Below are 14,896 nucleotides of genomic sequence, written 5' to 3'. Positions count from 1 at the left end.
TACTTTCAGAAGAGGTGAATTGGGATTTTGTGGATTTTCTCTCCTCGCAAGAATTTGTTCCGGAACCTTCGTTACCTTCTTCATTACCGCAAGTGGAGAATTTTAGACAGAGACAGAAAGAAGAATTGGAGAAATTTATACAACGACAAAAGGAAGCGGAACAGGCTTTTCTCCTACAGCAACAGCAACAGCAAGAAGAAGAGGTAAGAAAAAAACAACAGCAACAACAGCAAGAAGAAGTAGCAGCAAAGAAACAGGAGGGTGAAAATCAAACGGTCACGGTACTGTTGGACATTTTAGCGGAGTTAAGAAGTTTGAAACAAATGTATCAGACTTCTTTATTACGACCGAAGAGAATACGACCTTCCCGAGCTAAACACGTCAACCCTGTGACTAAGCCTACCGTACCACCCTTAGTGATTTCAACCCAATCATCATCATCAACGTTACGCAGTCCAGAAGTAGGCCTTGGCCGTGGCAAAGGCATAAGGCAGTTAAAGTTGATTGCTTAAACTCACCCCTACACCATAAATAAAAAAGGCCCTTTTCAGGGCCACCCACATTTCTCGAAAAGAAATACAATTTCAATTTGCCAATAACTCAAAAAAAACCACCCATTTTACCCCTATAGTACGTGTCTGTGTATGAGTGCGTGAGTGTAGCTTCTTATTTTAAAATCAAAACTCAAAGACACTTACCTTATATCATTCATTTATTCTTTTATCCATTGTTACAATCCAATTCACAATTCTCAACACAACACTTTAATTAAAAGTTCATTGACTTCTTCTGTCTCCTTGTTTAGTCTCTCTGTTTTTTGAATTTCTTCACTGTCACACTCTTTTCCTCTTCTTCCTCCTCACTTTCTTCCCTTCTTCTTTTCTTCTCCTGTTTCTTTTTCTTCACCTGTCTGCTTTCTTCCTCTGAACAATCCCTCTCTTCCTCTGAAGAACCCCTCTCTTCTTCTGAAGAATCCCTCTTTTCTTCTGATTCCTCTTGTTTCTTTTTTGGGCAATCTGGAGACCAATGTCCTTTTTCTTTACAATAATAACAGGTATCTTGACTTTTGTCTTTTTTAGCCCCTGTTTTTGTTCTTTTTTGACGGTCTGGACACTCTGAAGACCAATGCCCTTTCTTCTGACAGATATAGCAAGTATCTTGACTTTTATCTCGAAAGGAAGGAGAGTAGTCCGTAGGCTGGTCTGAAGAGAATTTTCTAATGACCCCTCGCAAAGCTCTGACGAAACGTTCCATCTGGTTAGTCTCTTCCATCGTTGTGCTCGGCTTGAGAGTGAAATGAATAGTGAAAGGACAAGACACACACCCTTTTATATACACTGGTCTGCTATGACTATAAAGTAGCTCATGGTGTTTGAACTTGAGTCATTTGACTTTTTGCTTTCAAGATGAAACGATCTAATTCATTTGAGAAGGAAGAAGAAGAAAGTAAAAGGCAGAAACGTGATCTATCGCCTCGTACCAGAGCTGAAATCTTGGCACAAATTCATGCCAGTGATTTTGAAGAGGACATGAGTGAACCAGAATCAGAACCCTCTAAAACAAGTTCACCACCCTTAGTCAACCCTGAAAAATACTATTCCATTCGAGAGACGGAAAAGCGCTCCTCTAGAAAATTTAGAACCACGGCTTACAAATACACGGTGAAGTTTAAAGATTTCAAGGCTGAAGTGCCGTTAGAGAAAGCAGAAGTGTTCATCACTGAGGTGTGGGATTCTTTGCTCACTGCACTCAAGCAACAATGTCAACCCAAAGAAGACGATCGCTTGAGACTTTCCATACAACACGACGGTTTGAAATCCCCTGTTTGGATCGAGTTTAGCACCCCTGCAGAATTGACCGCTTCCAAAGTCATGGACAAGATTCAACACGTGCAACAATCTAATGACCAGTTTGACATCACCGATGGAAAAGCCACATTGGACATGACCCACGTCTCTCCTCCTCAAGGGACTGGACGCAAAAAGATGTTATTGGTGAACGACCTTCGCAGCATTAAGCGTAGCCTTGTCCAAATTCACAATCCTCATGACCAGATGTGTTTAGCCCGTGCCATCATGGTGGGACGAACCTATGCCAACAAGAACGACACGGTAGAATGGAAAAGAACCTGGAACACTATTCAACGTTCCTATCGAGCCAAACAACGAAACGAAGCAGAACTCCTGTTACGACAAGCCGGCCTGTCCAAAGACACACCCTGTGGTATTCCTGAGATGCAAAAATTGCAAGATGCCCTAGCTCCACGATACACCTTGAAAGTGCACCCTCAAGAAGTGCGCGGGCCTCTGTTGTTTCGAGGGCAAGATTTTAAGGACGGAAAATACATTCACGTTTATCATCACGATGACCATTTCGATACCATTACCAGTATCACCGGATTCCTGGGATACGGTTATTACTGTGAGAAATGTGACCATGGTTATAATAATCGAGAGCAACACAAGCATTGTGGATTGAAATGCTCAGGATGTTTGGCCTCTTCACCCTGTCTGAGCGAAGAACCAGTGCCTTGTTCAACTTGTCTGCGCACGTTTGTCAGCCCTACCTGTTACCAACAACATCTGAAAACGCAAGGTTCACAGAAGAAATGTGCTTGTCAACTCCTGAGATTGTGCCCTACGTGTGAACAAGTCATATGTACCAATGCTGCCAAGGCACACGTATGTCGAGGAAAGAAAAAATGTCACATTTGTCACCACATTGTGGACTTGGAACACCAATGTTACGTGCAAAAATACCAACCCCCACCAGAGAAAGAGGACGGTCACAAGAAGAAAGGCAATTTCATCTTTTTCGATTTCGAATGCATGCAAGAGACCGGCATTCACATTCCTAATTTCTGCGTGGCTCATCGAGCGTGCGAGAAGTGCATTCAAGAACCTATCTTCAGTCATTGCCCTCACTGCAGCAAGATTCCTGGAGGGCGTGAAAAAATCTTTCGGGGACCGAACACGCTAGCCGATTTTGCCCAATGGGTCTTAGACCCCGTCGACAAGACGTGGAGCCAAGAGGACATCGAACGTTACGGAGATTGTCATCGTCATGCCACGGTGATGGCTCACAATTTTTCCGGATACGATGGACAGTTTCTTCTCAGATACTATACGGAACAAGGCACCGAGCGTCCTAAAGTGACTTTGAACGGAGCCAAAATCATTTTCATGCAAGTGGGACAAGTGCAGTTTAAAGATTCGATGAGCTACTTGGCCATGCCTTTGAGTCGAATGCCTAAAACGTTTGGAATGACAGAAATGGCTAAAGGGTACTTTCCACACTTTTTCAATACGGAAGCCAATCAACATGCCGTTCTACCCCATTTGCCTGAGGCTCACTATTACGACCCCGACAACATGCGTACCGAACAACGAGAAGCTTTCTACGCTTGGTACCAGGCTCACGCCTCGGACCCTTTCGACTTTCAGGAAGAAATGCTAAAGTATTGTCGTTCCGACGTGGACATTTTACGACGTTGCTGTGGAAAATTTCGAGAACTGTTCATGGAACACGGAGGGGTCTATCCTTTGAAAGAAGCTTGCACCATTGCCAAAGCGTGTTCCTTAGTGTATCGACAACGATTCATGCCTGAAAATACCGTGGCTGTCATCAGCCCTCAAACGACCCACTTTGTCAAGCGTCAATACTCGGTCAAAGCCCTACGCTGGTTACATTACTTGTGCGACAAGGAAGACAAGTGGATTCAGCATGCCCGCAACGGAGGGGGCGAAAAGACCATCGGAACGTATTCGGTCGATGGCTGGGACTTAGAAAACCCCAAGATCGTGTACGAGTTTAACGGTTGCTTATTTCACGGATGTCCCGTCTGTTACCCTGACCGTGGCACTAAAAATCAGTTTTTGCAACGAACCATGGAAGACTTGTACCAGGACACTTGTCAGCGGCGCCTAAAGTTAGAACAGCAAGGATACCAAGTGGTGGAAATGTGGGAACACGAGTACGATCACCGTATGAAAACCGATCCCGAGTTTAAACGCCTCGTGGAAAGTTACCAGTTCATGGACCCGCTGAACCCGAGGGATAGTTTGTACGGAGGAAGGACCAATGCCACCTGTTTGCTGTACCAAGCCGACGAAGAGAAAGGAGAAGAAATCAAATACTTGGACGTGTGTTCGCTGTATCCCTACGTGTGCAAATATTGTCGCTTTCCTGTAGGGCACCCGCGATTGCTGACGGAACACATCGACCTGAAAAACATTCGACAATACGAAGGTTTGATCAAGTGTAAAGTTTTGCCTCCCACGAACCTATACCATCCCGTCTTACCTCACCATTGTCAAGGCAAACTGATGTTTCCCTTGTGCCGTACTTGTGCCGAAACGTGCAACCAAGATCAGCCCTGTCAGCACACCCAAGAAGAACGGGCCTTGACGGGAACCTGGGTCAGCGTAGAATTGTTCAAAGCTCTGGACATGGGATACCAACTGTTAGAAGTGTACGAAATTTGCCACTTTCCCAAGACACAACAATACCACAAGGGTGACCCCACGCAGAAAGGCATTTTCGCCGACTACGTGGATGCCTTTTTGAAACTGAAACAAGAAGCCAGTGGCTATCCTTCCTGGTGTCACACTCCCGAAGACCAAATAAAATTCAAAGAGAAATACTACGAACAAGAAGGCATCACTTTAGACCATATCGAGAAAAACGAAGGCAGGCGATCGTTTGCCAAAGTGATGTTAAATTGCTTGTGGGGTAAAATGGCACAACGACCGTGTTTACCCAAGACGGAATATTTGACAGAACCTTCCCGCTACTTCCAGATGATTCACGACAAAACCAAATACATGAAACACGTGGACGTCGTTCGAGAGAATTTAATCTTGGTCAATTACGAAGAAGATCTGGACTTTGTACAAGACGACCCTTTTGGAAATGTCATCATTGCGGCTTACGTGACAGCTCATGCTCGCTTAAAATTGTACGAAGCTTTAGAACTGTTAGAAGAACGCGTCCTGTACTTTGACACGGACAGTTGCATTTACATCCATCACCCGATTCAACATCACCCTAGCATCGAAGGAGACCGTTTAGGAGCCTGGACAGACGAGCATCCCGACGACAAGATTCTAAGTTTCGTCAGTGGCGGTCCCAAAAATTACGGCTACGAATACCGGGACAAACAAGGAGAAGTGCACACGACGTGCAAAGTGAAAGGACTGACTCTGAATTATCGTACCAGTCGAGTGGTCAACTTTGGGGTATTGAAAGAAGCCTTGCAATCGGGAGAGGATGGAAACTTTAAAGTGACCACTTACCAACCGATCAAGATTGTACGTTTACCCACTCACCACATCGTCAGTCGACCTTTGGAAAAAGTTTATCAAATCGTGTACCAGAAGCGAGTTCGACTTCCCAATCATTTCACCTTACCGTATGGACACGTTGGTATAAAACATTGGTTGTAAGAGGATAGTTACCCCACCAGAAAGATGACTTCGCCACAGCAAGAATCGAGTGAGAAACCCGATGAGAACTCCAAGTTCAAACCCTACCATTTTCCAGTCTTCTTACCTGACTATTGTGATTGTGCCCGTCGATTGGACACGTTTCAGAAATGGCCTACGGATAGGGAAGGATTACCTTCTTCGCATGTTTTAGCTAGAACAGGATTTGTCTACTTGGGACCTGAGTCAGGATTGGGATACGAGGTACAGTGTTTCGCTTGCGGACTGAAGTTACGAATGGATCTATGTATCTATAAAGATTCAGCTATTCTGGAACATACTCGATGGTCTCCGCACTGTCCTTACCTTTCTATGGCCTTTCCACCCATCACACTACGGTACAATGTTGACGGTACCTTAGAGATGGTGCCTTCCAGAACAGGACATAAAAAACGTAAAAAAGGAAAGATGTACAAGCTGGAGACTGCATTGCGACTAGTATAAAAAGGGGACTATGGTCAAGATCGATAGTTCATTGTGACTACCAAGACCGAGCGAACAAGATGAATACTTTCAGAGAAACACAGAACAAGTTGTTTAGAAGGGCACAATTCAAGTGTGAGGCTTCGGAAGTGGAATGCGATTGTGAGCCTTGCGATGGGTACGATGCTGTACCTTGTGACCTGAGCGATGCCGTAAAGCATCATGGGAACTTTAGTGCCCCTACCCCTATCATGGAAAGGGATGCTGTGCGTGTCAAACCTGTGGGATGCGAAAGCGATGCTGCTCGTCCTCTTGGACATTTTACTGGGTTTCGTTTTAAAGGGGAATGTTCACCTTCACGTCTACCCCCCTACGGATGTCATACAGCCCTGAGCAAACTCCTACCCATGTCACTCAACCCTCATCGAAACGAACCTGTGAAAGACGAATATTCGTTCCCTGTGCGTTTGTCGGAATACTGCGACTTTGAAAATCGTCTTCAATCGTTCAAAGGAAAATGGCCTAAGTATCTGGGAGGACCGACCCCCGAAGAATTAGCCAGAGCCGGATTTTTCTACTTGGGCGAAGGAGATAAAGTCAAGTGCTTCAGTTGCGGTGTGTCACTTCACCACTGGGAACCGCAAGATTCGGCCTACGTTGAACATGCTCGATGGTCACCGAATTGTCATTACTTACCTTTAGTGGGACCGAGACATTGAAGTAACTTCTTACCATAATAATCTGTTCATGAATACTTTACAAGAGAACATTCGTGCTTTGCCTGTGGAGTTGAGAGAACGCATTTACCGAGAACTGGTCAAAATACAAGTGAAACGTAAAGAACAATTGCATCCGTTACGTCACCGGTGTTTGAACCACTGGTACCTTCAGGCTATACAAGGACTGATTGAGTTGAAAGTGTTCCATTGGACAGACATTGATCAACGACCTCCTGGTTATAAAAAGGAATGGTTTGGTATGGACGATTCTATCTACTACATTGTAAACGTACTGCATCGAATTCCAGAGGAAGAGTTAACGAATTACCAACATCTTTCACGCAATGTCAACTTAGTGAAAGAGGAAACTTCTGAACGAATTGTAATGTGTAGATTAGTGGTGAAACGATTTAGATTCGACACTGAATTAAAACCATGTTTGTGCAAACAGTACATTTCTTGTGTCAGACCAAAGAGGATTTAGTATGACCTATTCATGGATACTTTGCTAGAGAACATTCGTGCTTTGCCTGTGGAGTTGAGAGAACGCATTTACCGAGAACTGATCAAAATACAAGTGAAACGCAAACTCAAAGTGATTCATCCGTTTTTAAATTATGCTATGTTCCAAACTACAAGAAGACTGATTATGAGTGGATATTACATTAGGCACAAAGTTAAACGAGGCTATTGGCTACCACCCAGCGATTCAAAAAACAGTGTATATACTTATGGATACTTTACAAGAGAACATTTTGGGCTTGCCTGAGGAGTTGAGAGAAAGGATTTATCGAGAGCTGGTCAAAATACAAGTCAAACGTAAAGAACAATTGCATCCGTTACGTCACCAGATCTTTAACCACTGGTACCTGAATGGTAAAAGAGGACTGATTCGTCAGAAATTTTTTCACTGGTCAGACCTTGTTGAATACTTTCAGTATATGAATGATGATGGGCTAGATGTTCGTAATTTTGGTTACTTGGAGATTCACTTACTGCAACGTATTGAGGAAGACGAGTTAAAGGATTACCAACATTTGTTACATGGAATCTGCTTAGAAAAAGACGAAACATCTAGACAAACTCTGACGTTTCAGTTACAGTATGTAACATTTAAATTCCCTACTGGAGAACGAACGTGTTTGGTTAGAAATTACCTTTATTGCTTCCGAAACAAAGACACTATAAAATCAAGTTGCCATGCCACGGATTATGTCACATATCATTCAACAGATTCCGTGGAAGGAACTCAATGACCATATTCAAACCGTGGATCATTACCATCGATTATTACAAGAACTGTATCCATTTAATTTGGGACGACAAGTGGTGTGTGTCTTAGTGACTTGTTTTTTGGGATTTCGTTTACCAGCCGATTCTTTGTGGACTCTTTACGATCAGTACTTACCACCTCCATAGCCTTAAATGGTCACGAAAAACTCCTTTTGCTCAAAGCCTTGCGTTTTCATCTGGATACTTCTCGACCTCAACAGGAAAAAAAGATTCGTCAACTTTTAGCTACCCAAGACGTGTATGACGATGTGTGTGTAGCTTGTGACTTACATCCCCATTGGACAGATGTCCGTGCCTGGAAAGAATGGGGTTTTGAGGCTTGGACCCAAGAAGTGGCCCAGTATGCACGAGAGTTGTTCAAGGAAAAAAGTTACTTTTCAACCCATGTTAGTGACGGTGCCAGAAGAACCCGTCACCCAGGACAGGACTGTCGTGGAAAGACCTGAAAGACCCTTTCGGGAGGACACTTGTGTGACCTTACCCCCTGTTGAACTGGTTAGAACATTACCCAAAACATGTGATTGTTGTACAGACACTTGTGTTTATTCCACGTTCATCGTTATCATGTGCCTTTTATTGTTGTACTTAAGCCTTTGGCTTTTATGTATTTTTGTCTTTCGTATTCATGTTTGAAAAAAAACATTGAATAAACGTGTTCTGAAAAAGTATATAAACTCTTGTCTTGTTTGTTTTCGTGTCACAAGTGACATTTCTCACACCATGGCTACCTCTGCTGTCTCTGCTCCCTCTTCCTCTACTGTCAAAGTCATCGACGAACACTTAGATCGTGCCAGTTGGGAGGCTTTGTATCTTCGCCATCCCTTTAACATGCTCATTGCTGGACCTAGCGGTTCTGGCAAAACCGAATTCGCCAAACGTTTGATCGAACATAAACATCATTTGATCGATCGGCCCCCTCAACGGATCGTGTGGTGTTACAAAGAGTGGCAATCGGCGTACAGCCTCTTGCGAGAAAGTCAAGGAGATTCCATCGTGTTTGTGGAAGGCATTCCTAAAGAAGACGACGGCATCGTCTCTGACTCCCGTCTAACCCATTTGGTCATTTTCGACGACATGTTAGGAGAAGACGAAGAAGAAATTAAATTGTGGTTCACGCGCAAAGGGCATCACCGTAATACCAGTGTCGTTTACATCACCCAAAATTTGTTTCAACAAAGTAAAGCCCATCGCACCATCAGTCTCAATGCGCATTACGTGGTCTTGTTTAAAAGCCCTCGAGATAAATCGCAAGTGCAAGTCTTAGCCAAACAGTTAGGAACGCCTTGGCTGACTCAGGCGTACGACGATGCCACTCAAACGCCACACGCCTATTTACTCGTCGATTTGAAACCTACGAACCCCGAGGATTTGCGATTTCGTACCCACTTGTTTCACCACTGGTGCCAAGACGGAGGGCCTGTCCTGTACACGTCTCCGTCCTCGACTTCATTTCACTCCTCCCATGAAAAAAATCTATAAAAACCTCAGACCCTTTTTCGTCTGTCTCACACAGTGTGAACATGACGTCCCTTCAGTCGCATCTTCCCGTCAAATTGATTCGTGCCTTGTATGGCATCAGTCGAGAAAAAGATCCACAAACACGAGCCCGTGTCTTAGAAGCTAGTCTCAAAGAAGTCTTACGATGGTTCACGGTGACGGCACGTCAATTACTCCAAGGAATCATTCAGATTCCTCATCAAACCCAACGCTTTTTTGATCGAAACAAAGTCGCTTTGGTCCAACTGGCCGATCCCCGCATCGACACTCAAACCAAAAAACAAATCATTTTGAAACCTGGAGGGAGCGGTACTTTAGGAGGGGTCATCATTCGCTCTCTCTTAAGATGGGATCCTAATGCCCCCAAAGTTATCCCCAAGACAAAAGTCCAACGAAGCCCCAAGAAGAAAAAGAAAAAGACCAAGTCCCCAAGAAGAATAACTTCTCCAGTGGCAGGACCCTCCTCTTACCAGACACCACCCCGGAAAAAGAGAAGAAGCCCCCAGAAAAAGAAACAGAGAAAAAGTCCCCAGAAAAAGAAAAGTCCACAGAAGAAAACTAGTCGCAAGAGAGGCACTTCGGCCAGGACGCAACCTTACACTCGCAAACCACGGCCTGCCACAGCGGTGACTGCGTCCCCGGCAGCCTCACGTTTATCCACTTCTCCGTTGATGTCACCAGGAACTGAAGAGTACTTGGAGACGTTGATCACACCAAAAACTTCTCCGTTGATGACCCCCAAAAGAACTTCCCCAGTGGCAGGACCTTCCAATTTAGCGGCAGTGGCTGCTGCTCACAAAGTACCTTCTCCCAAAATCAAAGTCCATGAAAGATCGGGCATGTTACAAAGTTTACTGGATTTGTCCAAGCAAGAACTGGCTCGATTTAGTCCGTTGCGTACCCCTGCACGACGTGTCATGCCTGTCCTCAAATTGATACGACGTAAAGACAATCAGTGGCGACGCGTTCCAGTATAAAAAAGGCCTGTGACCAAGTAGGGTATCAGTGTTTTTTTGGTGCTCCTGAAGACTCAAAGATGTCACCCTCCAGAAAACCCCAAGGAAAGAAAAGGAAAGGACTGCCACCACGTTTAGCCAAACATGGGGACATGTTATCTGTCCTGTCCAAAGCTTCTCCACCCCTACGAAAAAAACTCATTCAAACAGCCTCCAAAGAGGTCATCGATACCGTGTGCGAATGTTGTTTGAACGTTTTGAAAGGCACGATCCCTTTGTCCAAACACCAGAAACAATGCTTAAGCAAACATCGTCACGTTCTTCGCCAAATGGTTCGAAAGAAAATTCCCATTCGTCAAAAAAAGAAGATGTTAGTGCAACGTGGAGGCATTTTGCCCCTCTTGTTAGGCCCCATACTGAAAGGAGTCTTGGGAACCATGTTGGGAGGACTGATGGGAGCAAGATAAAAAGGCCCTCGGAAGTCCCAAAATCTCAGAATCGACCCCTGACAACCCCATGGAAGGACGAAAACTAGCTTTAGTGCCTTACAAACGATGGATGGAATACCATCGGTGGCAAGAACAACGCACCCCGCATTTACCTCCCAATCCCAATTTGAGCGAGATGTCCCAGTTACAACACGAATTGCAGTCCTTGATGGATCGCCAAGATTTGTCCGAAACAGAAAAATCGCAAAAGTACGGTCAACTCTTGCAACGACTGCAACTCTTTCACCAGAAAGCTTTAGACGAAACAGCTCTACCCACTTTGAAAGATTTTAAGACCTTGATGAAAAGTCCAGCACCATCACCAGTACCAGTACCAGTACCAGTGGTCAAGACAGAAAAAGGAAAAGAAGAAGAAGAAGAAGGGTTTCAAACTCCACCAGAAAAAGTACGCAAGTTAACAACACCACCTACCTCCAGAATTGGATGGATTAAAAAGATGATGGCCACCCCTTCTTCATCACAAGAGAAAAAGAAAGTGAAGACAGAAGTGAAGACAGAAGTGAAACAAGAACCGATATCCCCCGCTCAGACATCCTTCTCCTCTTCGACACCTATTGCTGGCCGCACACGCAAAGCCTTGCAATCCAAGAAAATACCCCAAGAGAAAAAGAGTAGCATCCTCCAAGAGTGGGTGTCTTATTAACACACCAACCAACACAAAAAATGGAAAAAGTCTTAGCCAGCATTTACTACGATCCCTCCCATCCTGCAGGTTACGCAGGAGTTCAAAAATTGTATCGTGCTGCCAAAACTCGACTGAAAAGTCTCCGTTTACCTCAAGTGCAACGATGGTTACAAGAACAAGCTACCTACACTTTGCACAAACCCATTCGACGCAAGTTTGCCAGAAGTCGCACCCGAGTGGAAGGCATCGATCATCAATGGCAAGCCGATTTAGCCGATGTCTCTCATTTGGCCAGCTACAATCGTGGCTACAAATATTTGTTCTGTGTCATCGACGTCTTTTCCAAATTTGCCTGGGTCGTGCCTTTGACTTCCAAATCGAGCAGCGAGTTAGTGCGAGCCCTGCAACGGGTGCTGAAACAAAGCGGTCGTCACCCTCTTCGATGGCAAACGGACAAAGGTACCGAATTTCTGAACCAAGCTTTCCAAAAAGAATTAAAGAAACGTGACATTCATTATTTTACCACCGAGAATCCCGAAACCAAAGCCAGCATCGTGGAACGTTTTCAACGCACTTTGAAAGAACGCATGTGGAAATATTTTACGCATCACCACACTCTGAAGTACATCGACATCTTACCGCACCTGGTGCAAGCGTACAACCAATCTTACCATCGAAGCATCGGACGTGCCCCGCAAGACGTGACTCCCGACAACGAAGTGTTGGTGTTTGAGCGCCTGTTCGGTACGTCCCCGACGAGGGCTGTCCCCAAGAAAAGTGGAGAGTTGACCGTAGGAGATTGGGTGCGCATTGGCAAAACCAAACGCACTTTCGACAAAGGTTACTTACCTAACTGGACGACCGAATTGTTTCGCGTCACTGGACGAGTGCATGGCCGTCATCCTGCCGTCTATAAATTGGAAGACATGAACGGAGAAGTACTCAAAGGAACGTTTTATTTGCCCGAGTTACAACGTGTGACCAAAAAAGAAGACGACGTGTACGACATCGAAAGCATTCTCGAACGCAGAACCCGTAAAGTGGGCAAACGACGTGTCAAAGAAGTCAAAGTACGTTGGAAAGGATATCCACCCAGTTTCGATTCTTGGATCGACGCTTCGCAAGTCATCGACTATAAAAAGAAGAAGTGACCATCATGCCCTTTCACACAGCAGACGCAGCTACGTCGACCACTCCTCCTTCACCTAGTTCTTCTGTGCAAGATTTACAAAAACAACCCTTGTGGGTGTGGTGTGGAGAACGTGTGCCTAAAACGCAAATCGTCTTTTTCTGCCAAATCTTCGTGGTGTATTGTGTCATCGGGGCAGCCATCGCCAATCTGAGTTTGCAACAAGGAGACAAACAATTGTGGACCATTTTATTGAGCAGTTGCATCGGTTACCTGCTTCCCAATCCCTCCCTGAAATTCTCTTCGAACGGGAACCACGGGAACCTTGTGTCCAGTGCCAGTGTCAGTGCCAGTCACCAGTCCAACCACAACCAGAACCCCATTTTGAGCGGAGACACGCCTCTGACGTCCAGTAATAACCCCTCGGACAGCCACAGAACTCTGGAATTATGAGTCACGAAAATCAGTTTTACTTAACCTTACCCAGTGACAGTTCCATGGAGGTGTTTCCCCACAACACGTTGTGCTGTTACACGGCCAAATTACCTCAGGCCATCCCCTTAGATCACGAAGCCCATTGGGAAGTGGCTTTGGTAGAAATGATTCACCCAACACAAATCAAAAACATAACTGAAACTCAAAACACTTTTGACGTCGAAATTCTGGACCCAACAGTGCAGCAAACCATGACGACCACTTCTCAACATAAATCACTTCCCAAGACCCCAATACCCCGCAGCAGTGACACTTCTCCTCCTCTTTACGTGTATCACTTTAAAATTAACTCAGGCCATTATTTTAGTGGTCAACATCTGGTGGAGGCCATCGCTGACAAATTCTATGCAGCCTTTGACAAAGTTCTGACCGGACTAAAAAAACGTGTCACCATGGAGTACCACAAACTGTCTCACCGTCTACTCATCAGATTTGAAAGTGAGGAAAAAAGTATACGTATTAAATTTTGCCCTGGATTGTATGACATTCTGGGTGGAGACCTCAATATGGTCACGGATAAGCAGACCAAACAAATTCACATCGCAGAGATTGACAACAACGGGCATTTTGCAAGGTATTTTCGTTTCCCGGTAGAACTGAACCAGGGACTGAATTTGATCTTTGTGTACTCCGATGTGGTGGAGTACAACGTGGTGGGACACACCTCCGTACCGTTACTGCGTGTCATTCCTTTCAAAGTAAATTCTGCCACGGTCACTGACGAGGAAGGTGGAAACACTTACCACATTCACCGCGAATTTGTACATCCTCACTATTTGCCTGTCAGCAAGTCGTATTTGGACACGGTCAACATTGCTATAAAAGGAGATTTGGGACAAAATATTCCATTCACCAAAGGAAAAGTCACGGTGAAACTCCATTTTCGAAAACGGTTCTCTCACGATTCGTAAGTAAGTCATGTATCCAGTGTACCGAGGGGTTGCTCGACAGCGAGGACACGGTTTAGGAGACATGTTAAAATCGGCCTTTCGTTCGGTGGCCCCAGTCTTGAAACCGATGGTGACACGCGGATTGCACGCCTTGAAAGATGCGGCACTGACGCAAGGCAAAGAATTCCTCCAAAATGTCATCATCGACAAACAAAACCCTAAAGAAGCCTTCATGAGGGCAGGTAAAAATGTCTTGCTGCAAACGGGCAAAGACATTTTGGGTCGACGAGACACACCTATAAATGCCCTGCACGCTACCGAGTCAGGCATTCAGCAAGGACAAGGCAGAAAGAGACGACAAAGAAAACATCCTTTCACCAGACTTCAAGCGAGAAAGATCAAGAAAAGAAGAAGAACCGTTCGAGACTTAGACGTTTTCGATTATTGAGAAAGAACAGAACAAAAAAATGATGCACCGAGAGTCTTGCGCCTGTTCCAAGACGGAACTGGATCTGTTTGCCATGCCCCCCACCATGATGACCATGCAAGAATCCCAATGGGTGGAATTTCATCCCGTCTCCTCACTGGCCGATTCCGCTCCCATCGAGTTTGAAATCAAGGGACAGCCCGAAGATTACATCGATCTGAATAGCAGTTACTTGTACTTGAAAGTCAAAGTTCTAGATAAGGAAAATAAAACAGTAGAAGACACTGAGAATATAGCTCCCGTCAACAATTTCATGCATTCCTTGTTCAGCTCAGTGGACTTGTACTTGAATAACAAACTAGTCAGCAGCAGCATGGATACTTACCCTTACCGTGCCTACCTGGAAAATCTCTTGACGTACGGAATAGATGCCAAGGATACTCATCTCAA

This window comes from Sinohyriopsis cumingii, chromosome 14, assembly GCF_028554795.1.
Source record: "Sinohyriopsis cumingii isolate HCF-2022 chromosome 14, ASM2855479v2, whole genome shotgun sequence".
Taxonomy (NCBI): Eukaryota; Metazoa; Mollusca; class Bivalvia; order Unionida; family Unionidae; genus Sinohyriopsis; species Sinohyriopsis cumingii.
The sequence above is the reverse complement of the archived record's forward strand: the minus strand, read 5'-3'. Positions refer to the sequence as shown.